Source organism: Dermacentor variabilis, chromosome 2 (assembly GCF_050947875.1).
Source record: "Dermacentor variabilis isolate Ectoservices chromosome 2, ASM5094787v1, whole genome shotgun sequence".
NCBI classification, from domain to species: Eukaryota; Metazoa; Arthropoda; class Arachnida; order Ixodida; family Ixodidae; genus Dermacentor; species Dermacentor variabilis.
The window spans coordinates 208387348-208412982 of record NC_134569.1 but is presented as its reverse complement, the minus strand read 5'-3'; the positions used below and the strand labels follow the sequence as shown (position 1 = coordinate 208412982).

The 25635-nt window shown below is 47.9% G+C and overlaps 6 non-coding genes across 6 annotated transcripts; all 6 read right to left on the bottom strand.

Moving 5' to 3' along the window:
* Positions 1 to 4412: 4412 nt before the first annotated feature.
* Positions 4413 to 4576, bottom strand: LOC142573416 (U1 spliceosomal RNA). The gene has a single exon (XR_012826312.1). It is a non-coding gene; the product is annotated as a U1 spliceosomal RNA (small nuclear RNA).
* Positions 4577 to 11710: 7134 nt separating this feature from the next.
* LOC142573403 (U1 spliceosomal RNA) lies at positions 11711 to 11874 on the bottom strand. Its single transcript, XR_012826306.1, has one exon. It is a non-coding gene; the product is annotated as a U1 spliceosomal RNA (small nuclear RNA).
* Positions 11875 to 12684: 810 nt separating this feature from the next.
* Positions 12685 to 12755, bottom strand: TRNAG-GCC (transfer RNA glycine (anticodon GCC)). The gene has a single exon. It is a non-coding gene; the product is annotated as a tRNA-Gly (tRNA).
* Positions 12756 to 13498: 743 nt separating this feature from the next.
* TRNAG-GCC (transfer RNA glycine (anticodon GCC)) lies at positions 13499 to 13569 on the bottom strand. Its single transcript has one exon. It is a non-coding gene; the product is annotated as a tRNA-Gly (tRNA).
* An 8236-nt stretch (positions 13570 to 21805) lies between these two features.
* LOC142573451 (U1 spliceosomal RNA) lies at positions 21806 to 21969 on the bottom strand. Its single transcript, XR_012826321.1, has one exon. It is a non-coding gene; the product is annotated as a U1 spliceosomal RNA (small nuclear RNA).
* An 832-nt stretch (positions 21970 to 22801) lies between these two features.
* TRNAG-GCC (transfer RNA glycine (anticodon GCC)) lies at positions 22802 to 22872 on the bottom strand. The gene has a single exon. It is a non-coding gene; the product is annotated as a tRNA-Gly (tRNA).
* Between the last annotated feature and the right edge of the window lie 2763 nt (positions 22873 to 25635).

Below are 25635 nucleotides of genomic sequence, written 5' to 3'. Positions count from 1 at the left end.
CGGTAAGTCATGGATAGTGATACCCAAATTAAGTTCTTGAAGACTAATCCTGCTAACACCCGCGATGCGACTAAGTCGCTCGTGCATCATATGTTGACGGGGAATTTTTCGTTCGCGGTGGTTTCCGAACCTTATACGCGATAGCGCACGATCCCCAACTTACCACGTGAAGTCAATCTGTTGCACGCATCAAGTAACCCGCATGTGGTTGTACTCTCGCGCGCACCTGGTATAGACTTATTCCCTTTGCATATGTCTCAGCATGTGGTTGCGCTCCGCTGCGAACGTGCGGGGCAGGTGTTTGTTCTGGTGGGGCTATACGCTCCGCCTCGTAAACCTCTTAATCCAACTCTAGATGAACTGAGTCAACTTTTCTCCTGTAACGCAGCAAATTTGTTTTGGTCGTGGATTTTAACGCCAGACACGCACTTTGGGGAACGCATGTTGGCGATGTTCGTGGGGCGTTACTAGCACAGTTTGAATGTGCAAATAATCTGACCATTTTAAACAACCCAACTTCAATCCAAACTTTTCAAACCCCATATGCGCTTTCGTGGATTGATATCAATCACCCTTGCGTCCCTTCCACTCACAAGAAATGGATATAGTTGGTCAGTATCTGATGCCTAAACCCTTTATGATCACCGCTACAGTGAATTCTCCTTGTTTGACATGACTTGTTATGCCGGTGCGCGGTTCACTAGCTTCGCGCGAGCTGATTCTGGAATGTATCAAGAGATGTGAATGGTTTGACAGCGTTCGCCAATGCGGTTTCTCATCGAGGCTGGCACTAGAACTCGTTGTGAGGCGGTTTTATTCCATCTACGATGCGCTCCGTAAGCGCTTTCTGCGTAAAGTCAAGGCGCGCAGCCCCTGGAGGAAGGCCGTGGTGGACTCCCCTAATTGGGTAATTGGGAGAGGAGCGACTTCGGATTCCAGCAATGCGCCACAGATACCAAAGAGCGGTCAATCAGGATCTCTGGGAGTTATTTCGTTAGGAGTATCCAGGGGCATTCGCGATCTACAAGCAGCATATTCGGCTGGTCAAGCAGGCGGCGGACAAAGCCTTTTGTCAGAACATTACGACACGCAACATTTTCGGCTTGACGTTTAAATTAGCCTTCCAGAAGCTTACACCTGCCACGCACATCCCCTCGCTCGCTTTGATTTTGGATTGCGCCGCGATTTTATTGCGGGTTCATATCGCTGAAGACAATCGGGCCGCTGACAACGTCTTTCACAGTACAGTGTGCAGCCTTACTAAATGTCCTCACCCGTTAATACCGGATGATTACCCCTTCACGGTGACGGAAATTGAGCACGCTGTTTGCTCGGGGAAGCCACGCGCGGCGCCAGGTCTGGACGGGCTCACCGCCATGTTTGTTCTAAATTTGTTTCAGATACACCCCCAATTTCCTTCTTCTGTTATTTAATGCGCCTCTCAGATTGGGGCATGTTCCCTCTCGCTGGAAGCCATCTCGTATTATTATCATACCGAAACCCGGCCGTTCGCCTCACCTCTCTTCCGCCTATCCGCCCTTCGTAATGAATTCCCTATGCGCCAAGGTTTTAGAAGGCTTACTAAATTCTCGTCTTAATTATTTTCTAAATTCTCGTCACCACATACATGCCCACCAATTTGGATTTACGCATGCACGCAGTGCTCCTCTAGCCCTCTACGCCTTAAAGCAGCGGTTGAGTGTCCTGAAGGCTGCAAGAACTCCAGCAGCCTTAGTGCTCTTGATTTTACGGGCGCTTTCCATAGTGCGTGGCATGATATCGTTCTGCTCTTCGTAAAGACAGATGGCCCAGTAATCTGCACCACCTGTTAAAGTTTTTTTTTTGACCGACCGTAATGTCGCGTTTCCATCGAACGCTGGGGAGGTGCCGGCCCACCCTTCGATAGGCAGCCCGCAGGGTTCACCCGTCAGCCTTCTTCTGTGAAATGTGGTCATCCACTCCCTTCTTAACATCGAGCGTCCCGAGGGAGTCTGCATCCAAGCTGATGCGGACGACACATCACAGGAACGTCGCGTTTGCAATTGCAGGCACTTGCGGACTCTGCGCTTACCTCGGTTTGCAATAGGGCCCGGTTAAACAAGGTCAAACTTAGTCACCAAAAATCCTTTTTCGTCTTCTTCAACAATGGCCACATGGGTACTTCTAAGTGGCGTCCGTCCATTCGACTGGATGGCGCTTTTCTAGAACACAAGGACCACAGTAAACTGCTCGGCGCGGTCTTTGACGACAAACTCAACTTTCTTGCCCATGTCGATTACATGAAGACTGAAGCCGAGGTCACACGATCACTTAATTTCCTCCGCTCCGATTTCACGCTTAACCCTGCGATAATCCGTCGCTTGTACAGGCAGGTCTCGCTGCCTGTCTGGTGGCCTTCCTTTCCCGCGACGCATCTAACCACCCGCGATCTGTCGGTGCAACGTTCCATTTTAGTTTCGCTGACAGGCGCCCATCCCACCCACTCGCATCTCGGCGCTCCACAGCCTAACTGTTCTCCGCTCACGACAGAGCTGGACCCGTGGTTGGATCATCCCCGGGATAAATACGGTATTACGTTTGCCAGGCTTAGCCCTGCTCAGGCCGGCCGAGTCTTCCGCGCGTCGGTGTATCATTTGTAGACTGACAGTACTTTTGCCGGCACCTATGTCGTCTCCTATTGCTACGGCCGCCTAGCTTTGGTACGTAAATTTCGCGTGGTGAATGCGCCCAGCGCGTATTGTACGGAGCTTTTCGCGTTTGCTCAGGCTATTACATACATTAACACCTTGCCCAATGCCCATTCGGCGCATAATTACACAGATTGTCTATCTTTGCTAATGGGCCTTTCGCACCTTCGTGTCACGGATGCGCAGGTTCGCTCGATTAAGATGGCCCTCATATCCCAAGCGCTCAAAGGGCGTCTTATTCGGTTGTTTCATGTCCCCGGACACAGAGGTGTAGTAGGTGATGAGCTTGCCGACTCAGCGGCGGCGTTCGCGAGTACTACAGGCTTGACTCGCCAAAGCCTTCTCTCGGTGCGTTCGATCCACGGGCGAATGTACAAAACTGCCCACAACCTCTGGCGTCAATATTGGCAACGTTTGGGGAGGGACACCAGCATCTATCGATGGGTGGGAAGCGTCTCCCCGATTCCACATTGGCTTCCCATTCCTCGCTTTCTCGCACACTTACTTACCGGGCACGGCCACTTGCCGTATCATCTGTTTCGGTTTAACCTCTGTGCCACAAATCAGTGTGGTGCGGCGTGCGATTCACTATTCGACTTCGTGCCCGCGCAGTACGCACTTCGTGTCGCAATTGCACGCCGCCTTACGGGTCGACATCATTTTCCCTGATAATCATCCTGCCCTTCTCATCGATAAGCTAACGCGTACATTGCTATTACACTGGCGCGACAAATTACTGAGTCCGTATCTCCCGTTCTTATATGCTCCCCGTTCCCAGATGCCCATAAATACTTCTTATGCTACATTTTTCTTTTACTCCCATATTACTTTTGCATGTTTGCGGCACGCCAACTACACTGTTTAAACCAACTACGGTGGGGTTATCCCCGTGATAGTTGGCACTGACTGCGTGCTTCCTCTTCAGGTTCCTACTTTCCTATTTAATGCGTTCCCCTGTACTTTTAACCTCTTTCTCGTGCTTCTACTGTTGCTTGCCTCGTCACATAATGTCTGTCTAGCCCGCAGCCTACGCACACTCCAGGTACCTGCTGTTCTGGGTGCTTCTTGCTCTGTCCGTTTTCTCATGGCATCACCGTCATGAAGTGGACAGCTTGGAGGCTGCACATGTCCTGTGGGCTTTTCTGGGGAGCTTCATGATCCCCTTGGCAGCAAACAATAAACCGGTAGCAGAGGGATAATTGTGCATCACTGCCGAAACCAGATACATTTCATATTCCAAGAAGCGTGACTTACAGCCTGCAACGTTCTGGTTTCAATTTCAATACATTTACTACATCTGTCCTCGGTACTATGTCTGTATCCTCCAGGCTTAGCTTCCAATTTTTTTTCTTTATTGGCTTTTTCTTAACATTACTTTGGGTTGCTATTGTAGGACCTATTCATTTATTTTATATTTGGTTTTATGTCCATTATACTTGATGGTGGTGCAAGCTAACCCCATATTTTTTTTTTACCTGGGGGAAATAAGAAAACACTTGCCGGGAAGTCCCCATACGCAGGCTCCCCCGCACTACCCCACTGCACTCAAGCGTTCATGTTGCTTCACTCGAAGCGACCGCCCAGGGCCATGTCCACCACACAGGGGCACAATAAACTTCGTAGGAGTTCGCGTACAAGTTTAACCTCAAGCGCTTAAGGACAACCTAAAATCAGCCTGCCTACGCTACTTCGTTTACAAATCTATTTTTGGAATTTCGTATGGATAGGGGGATAGCGCGAACGCAGTCCCCCACTACCAAAAATTGCATGCCCCATCTGCCCCAGTTTGGGGTAGTGGCAGGGGTCAGCACGGGCGCAGTGCAATGCCCGCGCCTCTCCCTGGGGGCACCGCCTCGCTGATCACGGTTACCCCGGCACCAGGTAAGTATGCCGAGGCAGCGTCGCGACATCGGTGCACACCCCTGGCGATCCGGCAAGCGGCGCCGGTGCGGAGCTGACGACGACTGAAGATTAGTCTTGCCTCCGAACATAATGCGCTGCGTGTTCGAAGGAATTTAAAGCAGAAATGTACATTGCAGAATTCTGTAAAGCTAAATTTTGCGTGACCTGCAGCTGTACTGATAAGAGGCCGCAATTTTGAGTGATTACCACACTAGTTTCTGCGAACGCAGAGAAGCGCGCCATCAGAGGCGCCACCGCTGCGGTCGTACCCGAGGTGGCCTTTTCAAAACATCATTTAATTGTTCGTATCAGGCAGCCCAAGGACGTTTTTAAAAAACGGTGATCCAGCCCACCGGCGATGGAGACGACCGCTCGCAACTCCAAGTGACGATAGACGAAACGTGTGCGTTAGGATAGAACGATTCGTTTAACTGCTCAATTGCTGTGCGGTCAATTTCTTGAACGCATGCCCACTCGGCTTTAATGTATCCTGCGCATTTCGGCGACTGCAGGGGGACATATTAAAAAAAAAAAACATGAATATGTGTGTGCACAACACAACGTCCCCAGATGTCCGCGAGTAAGGTACGACACAGTGCGAACGTATCGTCAGCCTGGCTTCGTCTCTTGAACTCGCGACATGTTTGACAACGCGTTGGGGCTAGCTGCATGCAGTTTGAGTAACTGCAGCCTTGTAGACGCAAAATATTCTACAGAAGATGTAAAAGTAGGAGTCGAATGGTAAGAATAAAAAGAAAGTGTGACGAAAAAAAAAACTGATTGGAAAAAAAAAGAAAGATGCGTCGGCCTGGAATCGAACCCGGGCCACCCGCGTGGCAGGCGAGTATTCTACCACTGAACCACCGACGCTTTTTTTTCCTCGTTGCCTCGCTTGACACAGAGTTTACGAGCTCCGAAGGGAATACCAAGACCATCGTACCGAGAACTGTCAGCTGCTTGCTGACTACAAATCATCAGTATTTCGGCATGTGCAACAACATTTCTTATCTTGGAACCCACACAGGTACATACGTCTGCTGCACTTCGACAAAATGGGACAGATTCGCAAAAATATTCGCGAACTGGTCTAGCGTCGATATCCGCATTGTGTACAGCAGTCCGAGGTCGCCATATACTGTGCAGGCCCAGGAGCAGAACCAGATCAAAAGGTACACCATCGTCGTTTTCGACCGTGAGATAGCGGATTTCACGAGGACTTAATGGCAACTATTTTTTTCCTATTTTTTCAAGGTTCGCTGTAAGATGTCCGAGAAAAACACTCCACCCCAGCAAAGTAAAAACACATGCTCAATTGTCTCTGGTTTTTTTGCATAACAAACAATGAGTACCCCATGGAACAAATAAAGCCGTCTCTTCTAACTTTGTTTTAACGGGTAGGTTCCTGTGTGCAGCTTTCTTAAAAAAAGGTTTTAACCCCTGGCGCAAAGAAAATTTTGTTAACGCGTTTCAAAACACATTCTCCTTTACCTGCACAGTATAATTCACGGTACAACTGCACAGGAAATAACACATCAACAAGGTCATTGTACAGTTTTTTACGTGACACCTCAGCCAAATACAGCAAAGAAAAACGCACCGATAAGAAACGGAAAGATGATACCACTTCTTTTAGATATCCCCGTACAGGTCCTTGCTGGCACACCGAAGACACGATAAACTCCGGTAGCACTTTACCTAGCCTTAGTTGAATCATAGTTTTGAGGAAGATATCATCTACACCTCTAAGAAAAACAAATCGACTGACAAGTTGTCTCACATACAGATGCACTAAACCAAGCCCACACATCACCCCCTCTTATCAACAGATTTGTTCGACTCGTTTCTTCCCATACAGAGCTCCAAATAAAGACCGCGGACACCCTGTGCATATTTAGTATATTTAACGTGCTGCAATGCAAAACTTGCATTACATACCATAGCTTGCTTACGAGAATAAGCTGCACGTCGTGGCCCGTGCGAAAATCGACTCATCCCAGCCTTTCCACTTTTGTGCATTTTCACGTAACACCTCTGTTTCTTTTTTCGAATAAGGCTCGTTGTCAGAGTAGTACTGCAGGGGCACTCCTAAATATTTTGTCGGTGTTTGTTGGCATTTAATGTTCAAAAACATCCTTGGTGCGACACCCCATTCCCCATGCCAAAACCCAAGGCACTTGTCCCAGTTTACTGCACTACCACTTGCTTGACAAAACTTTTTACAGATTTGACAGTATCCATTATACTTTCATGATCAACACAGAAAACTGCAATGTCATCAGCGTAAGCAAGAAGGCTTACCTCGACTTGATGTAAGTTAAACCCTCGTATCGCATCGTTCCTAATTACGCTAAGACAGAGAGGTTCAGTATATATACGAAAAAGAAGCGGCTATAACAGGCCCCCTTGCCTGACTGAGCGATCTACTGGTATGTATTCACCTGCTGATTTGCGTATTATCAACCTCGTCGTACATCCGGCGTAAGCCATCCGCACACCTTCACTTGATTACATTGCCCACATTCACATATTCAAGCATAGATAGAAGCAGATCGTGCGGCACGCGTTCGAATGCCTTGTCAAGGTCAACTTGCAGCATGGCGACACTCAGTTGCATTGTGTCACAGCATTCAAGAATTGATCGTGCTATGTGTATATTTGTCATAACTGTCCTTCCTTTTATTCCGTACGTTTGATGCGGACCGACTAAATCTTTCATTACTGTCTGCAAACTGTTCGCGAATACTTACATTAATATTTTATAGTCTATGTTTTTCAGACTAATCGGTCTATACGATGTGACATTACGTAATTTGATTGGGTCTTCAGTTTGTGGTATTAAGACGGTGTGTGCTGACAAAAAAGACGGCGGTAGATGTTTGTTCGCGTAAGCCCCGTTGTATACTTCAGTCAAAACAGGCGCGATAACTCCCTTAAACGCCTTAAAAATGCAGCGCCTAAGCCATCCGGTCCCGGTGATTTGCGATTATTGAACTGATCAATCGCATTCTTAACTTCCTCCACTGCTATGGGCACTTTTAATATTTCCTTAGTTTCATCATCTAATATTGGCATCAGTGAAATGAAGTCATATTTAAATCTATCAGTGTCAACTTGGCTACGAGAAAACAATAGTTTGTAATATTCCAAAAAGAATTTGCTATTGTTTCTATATTGGTAGACAGTGACCCATTATGTTTTCTGTTATTGTATTCTGGGAAGCATATTTCTTTTCGACTACCAAGGCACGTTTTGTTGGCATTTCTCATGTGCACCATTGTTCAGCTCGAATCAATGCTCCCTTGTATCGCTTTGGTCTATCAGCTCAAGTTTTTAGTTTATGCTTTTTATGTCCTCTAAGAAGTAACCGGGTTGTATACTTTCCGCTTCCAATAATTTCTTCAGATTGTATCTAAGACGGGACTCCAGTTCTTTTTTCACGTGACTTGAAACACTGACCCTTTCAAGTGCTTTCAATTTAATTGTTTGCTTACAAACTTCCCATTTATGTCCCCAGCTAAGTTTTGAGTTGTTTTATCTATAACCTTGAGAAACTGCTTACAAAACTCATCTTTCAGCAAGCTTGCATTAAATTTCCAGAGATGCCAAGAAAGTTATCTGTTATTCGTTCTTTCTTTTCCAACACGGAAAGAAACTAAACAATCATCACTAAACGCAACAGGTGTGACTCGATAATCTCGACACGATTGAACTAGTTCAGCCGACACGTACACTCTGTCAAGTCCAGCATGGCTCGCACCCTGAAAGTGGGTAAAGATGACCGCTTTTCCGCCGCAAAGACATTCACCTACGTCTTCGAGACGAAATTCTGCAGTCATATCTTTGAAAACAGAAGTAGTCGCCTCACTGCGCTTCCCACTGGTTCTGTCACGATCCGCACAGACACAATTGAAATCTCCCGCCAGGATTAGTCTACGCTCGCATTTCAAGTACGTCTCAATTTCTTAAAAAAAACGCTTTCCTCCTGAGCCTTAGTTGGCGCATAAAGACAAATTACTCACCAATTTTCTGTTAACAGGGAAACGTCCGATACAACCAAACGCCCTGACTTACAGGTAGTCACCGACTGCACTACCGCATCAACGCTCTGCCGAACTAACAAAATGCACCCCGAAGACGCCCCCACCGCAAGGGCAACACACGTTATGGCGTCTCGCGAACGGATGCACCATCCGCTCTGTCTGGTCCTCTCTCCCCTTTGGTCTCCTGAATGGCTACAATATCAAAATCGTGCTCCGTTACGAGGCGGTAAAGTTGGTTTTGCTGTCTCTTGGCACTAAGCCCTCGGACGTTGAGTGGTGCAATATTCATCGACCTCTTTAAGGACTCCATATTGGCGAGTGACACAACACCGAGCCTACGGCGCTCCCCTCAGACCTTGCCTTGTAGCATCACACAGTCCAGTCGATGCTCAGGGCGCCAACTTGCCGCCGCCCCGTGTAAGAGCCGCCGACCGTTTACAGCTGGCCACACGAGGCTTTTTTGGTTCCAGGCACGTTACCGCGCCTCTCCGTTGCTCGCAGCCGCGTGTCTTGAGACGCCGTGCTTGCTTTGTTGAGTCGGCGCTTTTCGCAGGTGTTGCCTCGGCGTCCATTGCAGCCTCGTCCGTCGAATCACTGTATTCGAGCGTCCCGAAGGCCTGGCTTACTGCGGTCTTGAGTTCAGCTGTTTTCTCGCCATTACCGGACACACTTACAGTTAGCTGCTTCCCTAAAGAGTGGGCTTGAGAAGGGCGCTCTGCCGAACCTTCTTCCTCTTCGTACTTTCCTGCCCGAGCGCCTGCAGCCCTGTTCTCTTGCGAACCTGCATAGCTGGTGGACGCCGCCACTGCGGCATGGTCGCTGATGGACGCCACCATCCCAGCCACGCTCTCCGCTTCCTCTTCGTCCATGAGCTCCTGGCTCCGGTCTACCTCACCGCCTGACTCTCTGGCGTACGACCGAGTACAATTAGCCTGCTCGGACCCGAACGCTCGGCAAGCTGCGTACCTGGGCACTCGGCATTCACGTCGGATGTGTCCAGTATTGTGACAACGAAGGCATAATGGGGCACGTCCAGGCACAACTACTAGCGCAGTACCGCTACCAAGGCGCATCTGATGTGGGATTCGGTCTGGCGCCACACCCTCGCGCAGCAAAACACGCACTAGACGCGCCGTTGACTCGGCGCCCTCAAAGTCCTCGGCCTTCCACCGATCACTGATGACTTCCTTTACCTCGCCTTACTCTCAGAAGGCTCGTCGAATGGTCTCAGAGGTGACGTCGAACGCTACCCAGCGTAGCTTAATCCTGAGCTCTTGCCGCGCCGGATCAATGATGAGGCATGGCCGGTTCTTCACCACTAGCGGTTCGGCGTCTAGCAGCGCCTGCTTTGCCTCATATCTTCATGTTTAGCAGCCATACGTGCGACATTTGGTATGCACCAATTCCACCTACCTGCTCAATTACTGCAGCATGTTCCTCCTTTCCCTTTCATGCATTCCCCTGTACTTTTAACCACTTTCTCATGCTTCTTCTGTTACTTGCGTCTTCACATAATGTCTGTCTAGCCTGCAGGCTACGCACGCTCCAGGTATCTGCTGTTCTGGGTGCTTCTTGCTCTGCCCATTTTCTCGTCAAGGCATCACCGACTCTCTCTCCGATTGGAACACACACACTCCCCCCAGACACCTCTCCCGAAGCTGCAGAGGAAGCCGCCATTGCACTAGCTATCATCAACACAGAAGCACGGTATGTTTTATCAGACTCCAAAACTGCAATCCTAAATTTCGCACGAGGCCGAGTCCACGTCCCTGCTTTTTGCATACTGGACTCGCCCGTTGCACCTCCGCCCCGTCATGTGGAGCTGATTTGGGTGCCTGCGCACTGCGGGAATCCTGGAAACGAGGCCGCCAACCTGTTAGCCCGAGGTTCTTTAAACCGGGCTCTTGCGGCCTCCGATCCGGGATTCACGAAGCAGCGCGCGCACACTTTCAACGAGCTGACGAATGCCTCCAAGGCGGCGCGTCAGCTGTACCCCTACTGCACAAATCCCTTAGCAATCGACAAGCAACCCTTTGGCGCCGATTACAAACTCACACTCTCCCATCTCCTCTGACTCTTTCTCACTATCACCCACTTTTCCTCACATCAGCCCGTAATCTCTGTCCCGTACCTCGCGCTTCTGCTCTCCACCTCCTTTCTCATTGCCCAGCGGATCCTCCCCCGCGGGGCCTCGAGCACCTGAAGACCTGGGAGGACTGGGAGACCCTGCTGCGCTCTGGAGACCCGGTCGTGCAGACCATGGCTACTGATCGGGCTGCCAGCGTTATGGAGCGAAACAACAAAAACGCTTGAGTGCAGTGGGGTCGTGCAAGGCCCAGTAGCCTGCGTGCTCCAAACTCCTCAGTCTTACCATAAAGTTTTTATGACGATGATGTCATGAAGTGGACAGCTTCCATAGCGGCTGCACATGTCCTGTGGGCTTTTCTGTGGAGCTTTATGCTCCTTTGGCAGCATACAATAAACCGGTAGCAGAGGGACAATTGCGCATCACTGCCGAATCCACATACATTTCATATTCCAAGAAGCGCGACTTATAGCCTACAGCGTTCCGGTTTCAATTTCATTACACTTACTACATCTGTCCTCGGTACTATCCTCCAGGCTTAGCTTCCAATTTTTTTCCTTATTCGCTTTTCCTATCATAGGCCCTATTCATTCATTTTAGATTTGGTTTTATGCCCGTTATATCTGATGCTGGCTAACCCTCATATTTTTTTTTTGTTTACCTGGGGGAAATAAGAAAGCAATTGCGGGCGGTACCCATACGCAGGCTCCCGCACTACCCACTGCACTCAAGCGTTCAGATTACTTCCGTCGAAGCGACCCGCCAGACAGGGGCATGATAAACTTTGTGCGAGTTCGATTACAAGTGAAACTTCAGGCGCTTAACGACGAACTAAAAGCAGCCTGCCTGCGCTATTTCGAAATCCTAGGAAGTCAGCGGCAACCACAAAACAGCATTTTACAATGCTGCCGGACGTCAGAGGGATGTTTGCACGAAACCCGTCTAGGTGACGCACACCTCGCAATACCAAACTATTTTTGGAATTTCGTATGGATAGGGGGATAGCGCGAACGCAGTCCCCCACTACCAAAAATTGCATGCCCCATCTGCCCCAGTTTGGGGTAGTGGCAGGGGTCAGCACGGGCGCAGTGCAATGCCCGCGCCTCTCCCTGGGGGCACCGCCTCGCTGATCACGGTTACCCCGGCACCAGGTAAGTATGCCGAGGCAGCGTCCCGACATGGGTGCGCACCCCTGGCGATCCGACAAGCGGCGCCGGTGCGGAGCTGACGACGACTGAAGATTACTTTTGCCTTTGCATACAATTCGATGCGCTTTGGAAGAAACTGAAAGCAGAAGTGTACATTGCAGAAGTCTGTAAAGCTAGATTTTGCGTGACCTGCAGCTGTACTGAGAGAGGCAGCAATTTTGAGTGATTATCATGCTGGTTTCTGCGAACGCAGAGATGATGTCGCGCCACCAGAGGCGCCACCGCTGCGGTCGTACCCGAGGTGGCCTTTTCAAAACATAATTGTTCGTATCGGGACCCCCAAGGACGTTTTTAAAAAACGGTGATCCAGCCAACCGGCGATGGAGGCGACCGCTCGCAACTCCAACAAGTGACGATAGACGAAACGTGTGCGTTAGGATAGAACGATTCGTTTAACTGCTCAATTGCTGTGCGGTCAATTTCTTGAACGCATGCCCACTCGGCTTTAATGTATCCTGCGCATTTCGGCGACTGCCAGGGGGACATATTAAAAAAAAAAGAAACATGAACAAGTGTGTGCACAACACAACGTCCCCAGATGTCCGCGAGTAACGTACGACACAGTGCGAACCTATCGTCAGCCTGGATTCGTCTTTTGAACTCGCGACATGTTTGACAACGCGTTGGGGCTAGCTGCATGCAGTTTGAGTAACTGCAGCCTTGTAGACGCAAAATATTCTACAGAAGATGTAAAAATAGGAGTCGAATGGTAAGATTAAAAAGAAAGTGTGACGAAAGAAAAACTGATTGAAAAAAAAAGATGCGTCGGCCGGGAATCGAACCCGGGCCACCCGCGTGGCAGGCGAGTATTCTACCACTGAACCACCGACGCCAGATAGCGAAGTTGTGCCGCCATTCAGTGTAGAGGCATGTGAGCGTCATCTTACAACGGCTGTATCGCGGTCATCCGGTAGGCACATCAATTTTTTTTAGGACACTATGGAGCTATCTAATCGTTACTTCGGCAGGATGGTTGTCGCCTGAAAGGAGTCTAAGTACCCTCGGCAGCTGCAGAAATGAATTTGCTGCTCGCCGTGGTGACCACTGCGCGAACAGGGGTGTTGAGTGGACCGTGCAAACTGCCATTCAGTTTGCAAACAACTGCACTAGCAATTAGGCTGAAGAGCAGATGAACAAATGAATATACTGTACTGAAAAAAAGTGGGGCCTTGTGCATTAAGATACACATTGGCACATAGCGTCTGGGTCCTTTGTCTGAACTTCCTATAGCATGAATTACCGCTAACCTAATTGGCCCGGACGAATTTTTCGTTGTCAGTGCGAAGCCTTAAAATTCTTTCCAATTGGCCCTCGGAGTCCTTGAGAGGTGATTATTTAACGCGAGCCATCCTGCCTTGTCTAATGGCACTATAGAGAGAAATTACTTCTCCAAAGTTTCTTTCTCCCCGCCCCCCATCTTTTATACACTGAATCACGATGATTCTAAGGAAGTAGCAGCGACGGAGGCGATGTAGCCGGCTTCATTCGAATGGCAATAACAAAACATCAGCCCAAAAAAGCATCATGACAAGGAAAAAAGGACACTAGAAAAGAGAGCAAAAAAGAAAAAAAAGCTGCGTCGGCCGGGAATCGAACCCGGGCCACCCGCGTGGCAGGCGAGTATTCTACCACTGAACCACCGACGCTTTTTTTTTTTCGTTTGTTACGTAACACAATGAAACGCATACAAAACAAATCACTTTACCTGTAAAAAAACGCGAGCGGTGCGCTGACCAGCTGACACCAAAGGATTAAAAGCGTTTCAGTTGAGCAAGGTCGTTCATTATCCGGAGCCGCTCTGGCTGTTCCTTTTGAGCCTAAAACACAACTCTTATATAAGACACGCTTTCAATAATATACTCGCATACACGCAGAATAGTCTCATCTGCATGCCTAAATGCCATTCGATTTTTCCATATACTGTGTTAAGCTGATAAGTATAAACATATCCCACGGCACTTCGTCTCCGCTATCTACCGATTGAAATCGTATGTCGTAAGCGATATGAGAAGTTGCTTTTTTAAGGTTCTTTGCAAGACGTCCCAGTGAAATACAGTGTATGTGCAGTGAAGGAAAATGTGGTCTGTAGTTTCCGGTTTTCTGCAGATTAGACAGTTGAGGGACCACGGGACAAATATTCCGTTCTCTTGAAGCCATGACTTCACGGGCAGTATGCCAATGTGCAGCTGAAAGAATGTTTTCACTGAAGGCCGCACCGAAATCTTTTTAACACTCCTCAGGTCACTCCGCGCCGAGACAGTGTATGGAACGGTACACCGCGGTATAGGCAACCAAGTGTCCACGAGGTCCTTATAAAGTTGTTTCCTCTTAACATCAGCCAGTTACTGCGCAGAAAAACGAACTTTCATACATTGAAAAGCGCGCACAGCCTCCCACAGAAAGCCGCGCACGCACACGTGTTTCACAGGGCTGGATGATACAACGTATTCCGGTAGTGCTTCTTTCGGCCGAATTTGCATTACCGTACGCAGGCACGCGTCTTTTTGGTCACGGAGCGACATAAATCTAGCCACAAGTTGCCCGAGAAACAAATGAGCCGAACCTAGGCCCCTTTTCTACGGACAGAAAAAGATTCGTGCGACTTCTCCTCTCCCTACACGACCCCCAAATGAACACTGCGAAAACTCGGTGCCTTATCTGGACGCTGGTCCGTGACATGCGCAGTGCCTGAAGCACATACAATACTTTGACCCCCCCCCCCCCCAAATTAAAAAAGTTACATACTGCGCCCAAAGCAAGAATTGAATGATCACGGCCACCCCATTTGTGCGTTCTCGTGTGCGCTCAGTTTCCGCTTCCCCCTGAACGCTCTCGAACAGGCGCATAATTCTATTTGCCCGTGCCAGAAGCCAAAACATTTTCCCCAGTTTATCACGCTTCCAGAGGCTTTGCAAAACCTAGCCGCATCCTTCACCGCTTCAGCCACACTTTCCCTATCTTCGCGAAAAATGGCGATATCATCCGCATATGAAAGCACTAACTTCAGTGGACAACATCGTGAAGCCACGCACTTTTTAGTTTGATATAATTTTCAGGCGAAACGATTCGAGATACAGTGCAAACAACAATGGAGGCAATAGACACCCTTATTCGCCGTGGTTGCTCAGTGGCTATGGCGTTTGGCTGCTGAGCACGAGGTCGCGGGATCGAATCCCGGCCACGGCGGCCGCATTTCGATGGGCGCGAAATGCGAGAACACCCGTACCCGTTAAAGAATCAAATATAGTCGAAATTTCCGAAGTCCTCCACTACGGCGTGCCTCATAATCAGAAAGTGGTTTTGGCACGTAAAACCATATAGTGGGCACCCTTCTCTCACGGAATAACGAACTACAACACTTTCACTCAGCTGCTTATCAACACTAATGTTTGCCGTACAATCATCATATGCCATTTTGACACCTTCCAAGAGCACTCGGCTGATATTCACGTGTTCGAGGATAGAAAACAGAATATGGTGGTTGACGCGGTCAAAGGCCTTTTCCATGTCCAGTTGCAACATGGCTACATGTTAATCAAATGCATCGCAGCATTTGAATATGCCCCGTGCTAAGTGAATATTTATCGTTATCGTGCGTCCATTAATTCCGCACGTTTGGTGCTGGCCTACGATAGTTTATTACATTCTGCAGCCCAGAACCTTCGTGAAAATCTTATACTCCCCATTCGTGAGACTTATGGGCCGGTAAGCTTTGACTGACAATTTCTTAACCGGGTCATCACTCTTCGGAACCAGGACGATGCGAGTTCTTCGAAAGGACGGAGAAATCATCTGCTTTTTGTATGTTTCTTGAACGCTGGGCAGAATATGCGCCATGTCACGCTTCAACGATTTGTAAAACGCTGCGCCCAGCCCGTCCGGTCCAGGTGATTTGCCAGAGCTTAACTCGTCGATTGCGCGCCCTACTTCCGCTGCACTAATCCCTGCCTCCAGCCCAAGCTTGACTTCATCATCTAAGATGGGCATCAGTGCCAAAAACTCCGCCGCGAGGCCTTCTTCAACACTTGACTCGTGACCCAGTAGTCATACACGTAATAATCAACAAACGCACATTGAATAGTGTTGGAATCACGAGCCGTTTCGCCCTTGCACTTTATCTCTTTTGTCTCGTTCTTCACTTCATAACGATTTTCATCGCAGAGATCGTTTTGTCGGCGTCTCGCCAAACCACAATTGTTCTGCACGTGCGCGTATGGCCGCTCCTTTATATATCTCTTTGTCCACCAGTTCTAATTTATTTTGTTTCTTTTATATCTTTTGCATACTGGCCCGGCTGCGCACTTTACAAACTGAGCAGCAAATTTAGGCGGTTCAGAAATGTTTTTTTTCTTCTGAATTGTCACTTTGGCGTAGCGCACTCGCTCTTTCATAGCGGTAACTTTTATTTCTTCTTTAAAATGTTCACAGTTTGCAATAATGTCCCTTTGAACACCCGTTTACAAACGGTTCATTTCTTTTCTTTTGCTGTGCGCACAAAGCGTTCATCCTCGAGAAGCTTTACATTAAATTTCCATAGTTCCCAGTAGAACTTCGACCTTTTGGTATTCGTTCACACTCTGAACATTACCATGCATTGATCGCTCAACGCAACGTTTTTAACGAATAGTCACTGCACATTGAGACCACGCCAGCAAAGACAAACTCTGTCAAGTCTTGCATGGCTTGCTTGTAGGAAATGTGTGCATTGCAGACGGGCACCCTCTTACAGGGCATTCCCGACGTCTTCCAAATTATGCTCCATTACAATTGCATCCAAAAGTAACGAGCTTTGCTCTGGAATGGTAATAATAATATTTGGGGTTTTACGTGCCAAAACCACTTTCTGATTATGAGGCACGCCGTAGTGGAGGACTCCTGAAATTTTGACCACCTGGGGTTCTTTAACGTGCACCTAAATCTAAGCACACGGGCGTTTTCGCATTTCGCCCCCATCGAAATGCGGCCGCCGTGGCCGGGATTCGATCCCGCGACCTCGTGCTCAGCAGCCCAACACCATAGCCACTGAGCAACCACGGCGGGTGCTCTCGAATGGTCGTGTTAGTAACTCTGTCTTCGGGCATGCACACACAGTTGAAGAAACCCATAAACATAATACATCTAGGAGACTTCAGATAGGGCTGCACCATTTCGAAGAAAGTTTTGCGCTCATTTTCCCTATTTTTAGCACACACACAACACAAAACGCCCGGTGTTGAAAATTGTAACAGATTCTTCAACACCTAAAGAATTCCGAATTAAAATGACACACCCTCCCGACGTACCAACAGAATGACACACACATACATTATACCGGCTTCTAAAAAGGCTCAACCATGCGGTTCCTCTGAGCTTCACTTGCTACCTTATAGTCTTTTGCGCTGTCACTACGTCCACATCGTTCTCGAGCAGGAGGCGACTTAATTGAGAGTGACGATGCCTCGCTGCCAGTCCCCTTACATTAAACGTGGCAAATTGAAGTGCTGCTTCTCTTCTGACTGCCATGTGCGCTACAAATTAAAAAAGACCGAACGACTTCGTGCTCACCCTCAGTCTTAAAGCACCCAGAAGTACGGCAATTTTTGCCTCTTGGGCGTGCGGCAATTGCGCGCCTGTTGCCGCACGCCCAAGAGGCGTTCGGGCTATCCGCAGCACGCTGACACAGGTCTCAGCGCGCTGCTCTTCGCAGTCCCGTCGTGCGTCGCCTCTCGTCCTTTGTCAAGCCAGAAGGGTGCCATGGTTTCTACGCGTAGTCGGCGCCGGTTTTTTGTCAGGCGAGATGATGGGCTTCGGGCGAAATGTCGCCCGGCGCTGTCCTCCCGATTTGAGGGGGGGGGGGGGGTCGTCCATACTTGTAGAAGGATGTTGAGCCTCTTCGACGCAGGCCTTGTCGCGTGTCCTCTTTGCTGGCGCGCTACCGATGCTTGGTTAGACGACGTCCATGCCTTCTCCGCCCTCTTCAGTAGTAGTAGTTTGACTTCCTTTTCGTTCCACTGCATCAACCTTCGGGGCTACAGCCTGCATCGACGCAGTGGTCTGGTCTTCAGGTTGTGTCGCTGCCCCCCCCCCCCCCCCGCCCTGACGGCGTTAGGCGCTGGCTGCGGCACATGGTTTTCGGCTGTACTCGCTGTCTCCTCGTATTCATTCGCATCCATGATAAGTTCGGTTTCGTCTTCTCGTGTGCCCTGTGATATTTGCTATGTCTTGACGCACTGCGACTGATCATGGCCGAAGCGACGGCACTGACCACGACCGGAAGCTTTGCATTCACGTTGGACGTGTCCTGAGGTATGACACCTTAGGCAAAGTGGGGCTCTTCCAGGAACTACAACGCGGGCGTTTTCTCCGGCAACGTGTAGCTGGTGAGACAGGTCATCAATTGTAACACCAGGCTTCAACTTCAAAGACACAGAACGCGTTGACGAACATTTATCTGACTCCCTGAACGCGCCAGCATTCCTTGGTAACTTCCTTCACGGTTCCGTACGGTGCAAGGGCTGTTCGCAAATCTTCATCCTGCACGTTGTACAAAATCTAGTGGATCTTCATCCTCACTTCCTGGTCATCGGGATCAATAATGCACCGTCGTTCTTTCACAGTCAATCCACGGGCTGAGAGAAGCTTCACCATTCTTTCAGCACTGTTGAACGTGATAGCCCGGATGTGGTTCATTTGGTACGCCCCAAGGCGACAACCTCGTGGAGCAGTGCCAAAAGAACCACTACGCCGCGAAAATCCTCGACCTTGTATAGGGCCTTGCTCTGACATTGTCGTGCAAAAACAGCGTATATAAAATAATTCGACCTGCTGGTGGCCGCGGCAAAATAACTTCGTAATCCTGGTCATCCGAGCCAGCAAACCTATTTCCACGGCCAAGCTGGGCCGCTGATGCCGTTCCGTTGGAGCACATGATGCACAGGTCCGTCACGCTCGGCGGCCTAGAATCTTAATTTTGTTGAACAGTGGTCTACATCCTTTACATGCAATGCAATGAGCGGGCGATTGGTGTACTCCTTCTTCTTTCCTAATTGACAATGCATGCTCCCCGGTGCGTTTACTCACGCAGCGCCCTGTTTGGCCCACATATACTCGTCCACATATTAGCGGGATTTGATATACCACGCCCGTAGTACTTCTCATAAAGGTTACGGAAAGCTTTATTCCGCAGGCGCTTCGTCGGGCTTCTTCTTCGCTTATCCTCGGACATGACCCAGCGAGCTTAGTTGGGGCTGAAAAAGCGACAGGGACGCCATGTCTTCTTGCCACTTTATTTAATGCTGTGGGCGACTTCTTCGTGCATACATGGCACAACCATGGGTTTCTTTCTGAGCAAGTACTCAGTGCTGCTGCCATGTTTTTGTTTTCTTTTACCTTCTTAAGAAGGTCCTCGGCCACTACTGTGATGACCTCACAGGAGAAGCCGGCTGAAAGTAGCCTGTTAATTTGATTATGAAAACTGTCTTGCATTGCATGCAGGCATGATTTTGTAAGAGCAGGTTGCAAGCAGGAACTTGCAATCGCCCTCTTAACTATCTTCGAATGCACAGAATCATAAGGTAAAATCTCTTTCTGTGCTCATGGTGCATAGGGCCAGCAAATATGATGCAAGCCAAACTGCAGTTTAAGACCTAAGTAGTAGCAGGATGTTCGTGCGTGAAAGCCAAACCCTTTCCATATTGTCTAGGAAGGGCTAAAATACTGCTCACTGAATCAGTGCAGGTCCAGGTACTTTATTTGGATACAATTAAAAAGTCGTCAACATATCCAAAGTCATATCTTCATGTGTTCGTTTTTCATAAGGCGCAACTCTTCCTAAAACGCAGCCACGCGCCGACTCGCTCAGCAAGAAGTTCTAAACTTTGTTATGGAAGTTGCTATTTACTTTTCGTACCTTCGCTCTCTATCACACCAGCTCATGTATGATCATTTACATATACATACTGCATGCTTTCTTTCACCACATTAAAAAATTTGTTTGGCCTTTCTCTGTTAAGAGTATTTGAACTGCTTTCTTTTTTTTTAGCGTTGTCGTGGCTGCAGTGCTGCTGTCACCCTGCAGGGAGTCGGAACCGCTTGTCAAGCTGATTCCTCAGCTTTCAGGTTCTACTCCTTTCTGTAAAAGGAAATCAAACAGAATTGAACTTCCACCGGTGACAAGCAGCAGAGAGCATTCCCCAAAGCAAAGGTTCCGCCTAGCTACTCAAGAGGAAGGAATTAAGTCATGAAGTGGTACATCGATTTTTTTTGTATTATAATAGAAACAATAATGAGCAATTCCACTCTGTGAGGGTAGATGACCAGCGAAGCTGTTTGACACATGACGCAGAATGTCGAACAAACGTACTAACACATTTATCGTCCTGATGGGTGGTCATCGTGACACATCCTCACCTTACCTCTGTGTTATTAAATGAGTATGCATTTGTATGCCTACCCAACGAAAAATATGTCCGTCCAAAAAGACAATGAATGACTCATAGCCCCGTAAGCAAGCAAAAAAATCTACCCGAGTATACTGATCCTGAAAATGGTGCCTTTTAATAATTAATCCAATGAATATGCGTATACAAATGATGAAACGTATCATCATCATAAAAACCTTATATTAAGAGTGAGGAGTTTGGGGCACACAGGCTCCCGGGCCCCCGCACGACCCCACTGCACTCAAGCGTTTATGTTGCTTCGGTCCATAACGCTGGCAGCCCGATCAGTAGCCCATGGTTGGCTTTTGCATAGAATGGAGCGATTCTGCATCGAAATTCGGGAGCCGAGCTTTCGCAGGCACAGAAATGTTGACGGGCACGAAAAAGCCACGATGCCCTAGCCTTAAATAGCTCTGCTGCAATATTTAGAACTTGAGTGGAGGTCTAATCAGCCAAGCATCCCGCCAGTGCGCCAAGGGGGGGGGGGGGGGGGTCACATGCCATACTTCGCGCGAGTTCGATTACAAGAGGAAGTTTTAGCTCGGGCCCAAATCCGACGCGGCCTATTCAAATGCATGTAAAACGCAAAAACGTTTATCTGAGATAACCCCTGGACCGATTTTAATGAAGTTTGTTGCACTTGAGAGAGAAAGCTAAATTCTAGTGAATGTTAGGTGCAGAATTTCGATTTAGGGCCCGAATATTGTTAAAAAAATTTCAAATATTCGACCGTTTGATAAAAATAGAAGCACGAAGTTTACGAATTCATAGCTTTGCATCAAGGACAGATATCGCGGTTCTGCAAACGGCATCCATTAGATCATTCAAAGCGGAAAAATTCGATATGTCATTTTACATCTTACGTGAATTTGTTACGTTGGTTACAAAGGTTCTGCAAAAGCTGTATGTCCATATTACTAAATTTTGATATGTGTAATTTTGAAATTGATATGTGTAACATATCAATTTAATTTTTGTCCGCTTTAGATGCACTATTAGATGCAATTCACAGAATTGTATTACCTTTTTTCGTTGTTGAGTTACAGAGTTGTAAATTTGATAGTCTAGTTTGTTGAAAATTTTCGATTCGTGCTGATTTTTAATAAAAAATTGGAACTAACTCCTCAAAAACTCGAAACCAACAGTCACTAGATTTTAAGCTTTTCTTTTAAATGTAACAAACCTCGACAAATTTGGTGCAGCGGTTGCCGAGAAAAACGAATTCTCCTTTTACACGTATTTAGATCGGAGCACCCGAGCTAAAGCTTCCTCTTAAACCTCAAGTGCTTAACCACAAACAAAAAGCAGCCTGCTTACGCTGCGCCGAAATGGTATCAAGTCTGCGGCAACCACACAACAGCATTGTACAATGCTGCCTGACGTTAAAGGGATGTTTGCACGAAACCAGTCTAGGGGACGCACTGCTCGCAATACCAATCTATTTTTGGAATTTCGTATGGATAGGGGGATAGCGCGAACGCAGTCCCCCACTACCAAAAATTGCATGCCCCATCTGCCCCAGTTTGGGGTAGTGGCAGGGGTCAGCACAGGCGCAGTGCAATGCCCGCGCCTCTCCCTGGGGGCACCGCCTCGCTGATCACGGTTACCCCGGCACCAGGTAAGTATGCCGAGGCAGCGTCGTGACATCGGTGCACACATCTGGCGATCCGACAAGCGGCGCCGGTGCGCAGTTGTCGACGACTGAAGATTAGTCTTGCCTCCGAACATAATGCGATGCGTGTTCGCAGGAATTTAAAGCAGAAATGTACATTGCAGAATTCTGTAAAGCTAAATTTTGCGTTACCTGCAGCTGTACTGAGAGAGGCCGCAATTTTGAGTGATTATCATGCTGGTTTCTGCGAACGCAGAGAAGCGCGCCACCAGAGGCGCCACCGTTGCGGTCGTACCCGAGGTGGCCTTTTCAAAACATCATTTAATTGTTCGTATCAGGCAGCCCAAGGACGTTTTTCAAAAACGGTGATCCAGCCAACCGGCGACGGAGACGACCGCTCACAACTCCAACAAGTGACGATAGACGAAACGTGTGCGTTAGGATAGAACGATTCGTTTAACTGCTCAATTGCTGTGCGGTCAATTTCATGAAAGCATGCCCACTCGGCTTTAATGTATCCTGCGCATTTCGGCAACTACAGAGTGACATATAAAAAGAAAAAATCATGAACATGTCTGTCCACAACACAATATCCACAGATGTCCGCGAGTAAGGTACGACATATAGTGCGAACGTATTGTCAGCCTGGCTTCGTCTCTTGAACTCGTGACATGTTTGACAACGCGTTGGGGCTAGCAGCATGCAGTTTGAGTGACTTCAGCCTTGCAGACGCAAAATATTCTACAGAAGATGTAAAATAGGAGTCGAACGAAAAAAAAAAAAATGTGGGTGATGAAAACCTCGACCTGAGAGGAAAGAACACTCACTAGAAGATAGGGGAAAAAATGCGTCGGCCGGGAATCGAACCCGGGCCACCCGCGTGGCAGGCGCGTATTCTACCACTGAACCACCGACGCGACACGGGGAGGTGGCGCCGCCGTTCTGTGTAGAGGAATGTGAGCGCCATCATAGATGGCCGTTTTGCGGTCACTGGCAGCCCCAGAAGTTATCTAGGAGACTATGGTGTCTTCTAATCGTTACTTCGGCATGGTGGCTGTCGCCTGGGGGTTAAGTCCACACGCCAGCTGCAGAAATGAATTCGCTGTTCGCCGTGGTGGCCACTGCACGAACAGGGGTGTTGAGTGGACCGTGCAAACTGCCTTTCTGTTTGCGAACTGCACTGAAGATCGAAGAAACATGTGAGCCACTAGCAGTACTTAATTAGATTGACGAGCAGCTGAACAAATGAATACACTTTACTGAGAAAAGTGTGGCCCTGTGCATAAAGATACACATTGGCACATTAAGTCTGGGTCCTTTGTCTTAACTTCCAATAGCATGAATTGCCGCTAATTTAATTGGCCCGGACGAATTTTTCGTTGTAAGTACGAAGCTTTAATATTCGTTACGACTGACGCTCGGACTCCCTGAGAGGTGATCATTTAATGCGAACCACCCTACCTTTTCTCAGAATAGCTCTGTAGAGAGAAATTACTTCTCCAAGGTTTCTTTCTTCCCCCTCCCCCTCTTATACACTGATTGACGATTGTAAGGAAGTAGCAGCGACGAAGGCAATGTAGCCGCCTTCATTATAATGGCAAAAAAAAAAAAGATCAGGTTATGAAAGCGTCAACATGACAAGGGAAAAAAGGTAGACACTACAAAAAAAGAAAAGCTGCGTGCAGTTTGAGTAACTGCAGCCCGTTAGACACAACATTCCACAGAACATGTAAAGATAGGAGTCGAATGCTAATATCAAAAGAAAAGACACTGACTCGAATGCAGAAAAAAAAAAGAAAGCGGCGTCGGCCGGAAATCGAACCCGGGCCACCCGCGTGGCAGGCGAGTATTCTACCACTGAACCACCGACGCTTTTTTTCCTTTATTGCATGGAATTATCGATACTGTCAAACCAATGCAGTTACATTACATATGAGCATACAAGAGAAACAAATTCACAGATAGTATACAGTCCAATGACAGTTCAAAATTCTGGCAAACAAACAGAAGCGTCCAGACGCGAAATCCATTGAGGGACGGGATCATATGTAGCCACCACACTACGGACTTGAGCAGTCTCTTCTCGGAAGATAGACCTTGTCGAGCGAGGTGGCTCGGAATGTCTGTCGATCATTCGACTTCTCCATAATGAACAAAGTCCTAATAACATAAACAAATCATATGGTGTATTACTGGCTGTCTTTTTGAAAGGAAGGAACCGGATACCATAACATGTGAGAGGAAAGTCTTTTTTGATAGTTCTTTGTAAAATGTCCCAAAAAACAAATGCGTTACGACAAAGAATAAAGCAATGTTCTATTGTCTCGGGTTGATTGCAAAGCCTACAATTTGTATTCCAGGGTACATACAGTCCTTTTTCCTGAAGCCACGTTTTAACTAGCAGTGTGGAGGTGTGCAGCCTAAAGAAAAACGTTTTCGCTGCTGACGCAATGCACATTCTACGGACACGGCAAAGAACATCTTGACCAAATAGAGACAGATACGGCTTTCGGTACAGAGGTTCAGGAAAAAGGTTATCTATAAGTGCTACATTTAGCGACGTGCGATTAACGGTAAACAAATATTCAAGGTTGAATCTGGCTTTTAAGAATGACATAGTGTCGACAAGTTCCTTTAAGAAGCCCCATAACGGTAGTTCTTGAGCAAAGTTTGTCGTCACAAAAAGAAAAGGGAGGTGTGACGCAAGACGTGCTCGATTAACTGCGAGAAGGAATGGATGACGGACATTTTTAAGGTAAAATGAGCGCATGACCAATTGTCGCACAAACAAATGCACAAGACCCAGGCCTCCCTTTTCAAGCGGGAGAAACAGGTTGTCCCTTCTCATGGCTTCCAATGATGAATTCCAAATAAAACATGCAAATATCCTATGAAATGCCTGGACATGGACACGTGAGCAGTGCAAGACCTGCAGAACATAAAGAAGCTTAGAAGCGAGAAATGTATTGCATGCCTTAGCTCTCGCAAAAATGGAGAGAGCACGTCCCTGCCAGGTTGTCGCCTTTCGACGGATGGTGGTTATCATGGACGTCTAATGAGGCCCACTATTACGGAAGTTATCGAGAGGCACAACAAGATATCGCAACGGAGACTGATTCTAATGAATATTCGCGAATACAGAGGGAGTGAGCGCCCGCATGCCTAGCCAAAAGCCTCTACTTTTGTCAAAATTTACAGTAGCTCCTGCAGTCTCACAGAAACGCAGGGTAGCGTTTATTGCCTTGGTAATGCTTGGCTTATCGACGCAAAAGAAGGCAATGTCATGTGCATAAGCTAGCACTTTAATTTCCTCATCGGCATACGTGTATCCTTTAATGCTAGAGTCGCAAAGCACGCTTAAGCAAAGCGGTTCTAAGTATATGGCGAAGAGTAAAGGCGAGAGCGGACAACCTTGACGAACGGATGACTGTAATTGTATTATATCTGAGAGGGTACGGTTCACAATTAACTTTGTGGTGCAATGTTTATAACAAAGTGTTATACCATTGTATAATACATCCCCTAACTGAAGATGTCGCAGTAGTTGGAACAAAAATTCGTGTTGAACCTTATCAAAGGCTTTGGCGAGGTCAATCTGGAGAAGAGCTACCTGATCCGTACTGCCCTCTATGCACTAAGGACTGAACGTGCGATATGAACATTTGTCTGTATAGAGCGGC